The following is a 3,416-nucleotide window of genomic DNA, read 5'->3' as shown; positions in this document are numbered from 1 at the left end:
TTTAATGTAATTGCTACAGAGATGCCCCACTTCAAAAATAATCTATATTGTCAAATGCCCATAAGTTTTTGTGGGTTTGTTTGGTCTTTTTTTGGGGGGGGGGTCTTTTTGTCTTTTTTAGGGCTGCAGCCATGACATATGGAAGTTCCCAGCTAGGGGTCGAATTGGAGCTGTAGTTGTCGGCCTACACCACAGCCACAGCAAAGCCACATCCTCATGGATACTAGCGGGGTTCGCTAACTGCTGAGCCATGACGGGAACTCCAAAATGTCCAGAAATTTTATTTTTTATTTATTTATTTTTCGAAGCAGAGAGTAGGGTTTATTTAAAGGGATCATTGGCTACACAAGAAAAAAAACTTTCATGGGAAAAAAAAAAATCTCTTCATTTTCCAGGGACATTGTCTCTTACAAATGAATCAAAATGAGGCTGGTCAAAGTCGACTTAATAAAATACAAAATCCAGGCCATTTCCGGCACCCCGCTGGTCGGGGGCGGGGAGGCAGTTGGGGGAAGTGTGCCATGAGGCTTCGGGCAACCGTGAGCGAGCTGTTGGCGCGGGGCTCCGAGTATAGCTGTGTCAACATGTTATGATGCTGTCTCGTACCAACCTGACTACTGGAATCCCCAGTAGTAAAGTGAAATACTCAAGGTTCTCCAGTACAGACGATGGCTACACTGACCTTCAGTTTAAGAAAAGCCCTCCTACGATCCCATATAAGGCCATTGCGCTTGCTACAGTGCTGTTTTTGATTAGCGCCTTTCTCATTATCATAGGCTCCCTCCTGCTGGCAGGCTATATCAGCAAAGGGGGTGCAGACCGGTCTGTTCCTGTCCTGATCATTGGCATCTGGTGTTCCTGCCAGGATTCTACCACCTGCGCATCACCTACTATGCATCCAAAGGCTACCGGGGTTACTCTTATGACATTCCAGACTTTGATGACTGACATCCACTTCAGCCCTGAGGAGAAGAGTCACAGATGAGACTGAGCCTAACTTTATGACATTGAGCAGAAACTATATCTAGGGACTAAGGATTTCTGCAACTGGCAGATGTTTAACCAAACAGTGGCCAGATTTTAATGGGTCTGTCCTAAAGAAGTTAATTGAATTTACAACTAGCTCATTAGGATAGTCTCTGATTTTCATCTCCTGGCCCTGGAAAAGTTCCTGACAAATTTTTCCATATGCATATGTATTACAAAGAGTAGCAGTGTTGGAGTTCCCGTCGTGGCACAGTGGTTAATGACTCCGACTAGGAACCATGAGGTTGCGGGTTCAGTCCCTGCCCTTGCTCAGTGGGTTAACGATCCGGCGTTGCCGTGAGCTGTGGTGTAGGTTGCAGACGTGGCTCGGATCCTGCGTTGCTGTGGCTCTGGTGTAGGCCGGTGGCTACAGCTCCGATTCAACCCCTAGCCTGGGAACCTCCATATGCCGCGGGAGCGGCCCAAGAAATAGCAACAACAAAAGACAAAAAAAAGACAAAAGACCAAAAAAAAAAAAAAAAGAGTAGCAGTGTTAATTGCATGAGAAAGGGGGAGGTTATTCTTTAGCTTTTGCTGCCACCATCATTTTTAGAGTTAAGCATTTCTTTCAACTAGTCCTCAATGTCAGTATGTTCTTGTGGCAAATGGAAGAATGCAGTATGTCAGATTTCTTGTTACTAAGTAATTTCTTTTGAAAATAGATCTAAGTGTCTTATCCCCATACGCATCATGGCAAAATTAAATATCAGTGTGGGTACATCTGTAATTTTTTTACTTGATTTTTTTTTTAACTCAATGAAATTTTTTTTTTTTTTTTTTTTTTTTTGTCTTTTGTCTTTTTTTTGTTGTTGTTGTTGTTGTTGCTATATCTTGGGCCGCTCCCGTGGCATATGGAGGTTCCCAGGCTAGGGGTCGAATCGGAGCTGTAGCTACCGGCCTACGCCAGAGCCACAGCAACGCGGGATCCGAGCCGCGTCTGCAACCTACACCACAGCTCACGGCAACGCCGGATCGTTAACCCACTGAGCAAGGGCAGGGATCGAACCCGCAACCTCATGGTTCCTAGTCGGATTCGTTAACCACTGCGCCACGACGGGAACTCCTCAATGAATTTTTTTTTTAACTCAATGAATTTATTACTTTACTTGCTTTCTTATTAACAGCAACTAGGAATTTTTTAAACCTCAGACCAAGGTTTCAAAATGTAAACACTTTGTTCACCAATCCTTGGCCCCATCTCTGATGTGGTTCACTGATAGCTTGGCCAGTGTATAGTTCGGATCATTCTGTCCTTTGTAGATAAAGATGTTCTGTATATCATAAAAAAATAAAATACAAAATCCAATCCATAATAAACCTCTTAGCAAAATGAGATGGGAGTGACTTTACCTTGATCAAGCCTGTTTGAGAAAACTATAGGCAACACCCATTTAATGGTGAAATGAACTGTTTAAATAGTCCCATTGAAGCCAGGAGGTGAGGAAGCAGTTGCCTACCTATGACTCCTTAGTATTTTAAGTGTGTCCTGATTTCTCCTTGTTCTTAGTACCCCTCTGCCTTTTGTTTATCAAATTTCCCTTGATCCACTTGTTCCTCAATCAACTGATAATGGAAATACTCATTCTACTTCAGCTGTTCAGAGGTCACCAGTGGGGACAGGACATATGCATAAAATGCCAATGTACCTGTGCTCTCAGATTCATCATCTGTAGGACCCCCAGGACTAGACAGAGTCTCAGTGATTTTAGCTCCTTTGAACTCCACCCCCCCAAAAAAATTTCCATCAGTGCCTCTTGGAACTTCAATTCCAGCTTATTCATCTTCCTTCAAGGATCATATTGTTCAGACTGTACACAGTTACTCATTTCTAGCTTTTTGGTCCTTCTCGCATCCCACTTCTTCCTTTCTTCCACTCTTTCTTCTGGCTGAAAATCCTTATCTGTGCTTTCACTGCACAGGGCACACCAGCGGCTCTCAGGGGAAGCTGGCACTAAGGTCTGCTGTGATGAGCACTGACTAATCTGACCACATCCCATCCACTCTGTGGGAAGCAGACCTAGGCAGGATCCTGAGGGAGCTGGCAGGCTGGATCCGGAGAACAGGGATTAGGAATGGGGCTTGAGTTTGGAGAGTCTCCAGAGTACAGGAGCATTTAGCAAATGCCCAGGTCAGAGAGATGGGGGCTGGCGGGGGGAGGAGGGCCCTGGGACCACATACAGGTAGGTGCCTTGGGACATCTGCATAGCTATTAAGGCTGAGCCTGTGGGTATGAACCCTATGTAGGGACAGATGGCTGAAGGCTGGGACCCCCTGAAGTCCCAGTACCCATAGGTGCTGGTCTGCCTCTGGTATCTCATCGGGAGTGGGTCCCTGTGGGGGCCGGGGGCCGGCGCTGCTGCTGCTGCTTCTACTGCTGCTGCCGCCGCTGC

The 3,416-nt window shown here is 45.8% G+C and overlaps 1 pseudogene; it reads left to right on the top strand.

The window, feature by feature from the left end:
- LOC110257007 lies at positions 560 to 963 on the top strand (annotated as a pseudogene).

This window comes from Sus scrofa, chromosome 15, assembly GCF_000003025.6.
Source record: "Sus scrofa isolate TJ Tabasco breed Duroc chromosome 15, Sscrofa11.1, whole genome shotgun sequence".
Taxonomy (NCBI): Eukaryota; Metazoa; Chordata; class Mammalia; order Artiodactyla; family Suidae; genus Sus; species Sus scrofa.
Note: the sequence above shows the minus strand (reverse complement) of the source record. Positions and strands in the feature narration are given on the sequence as shown.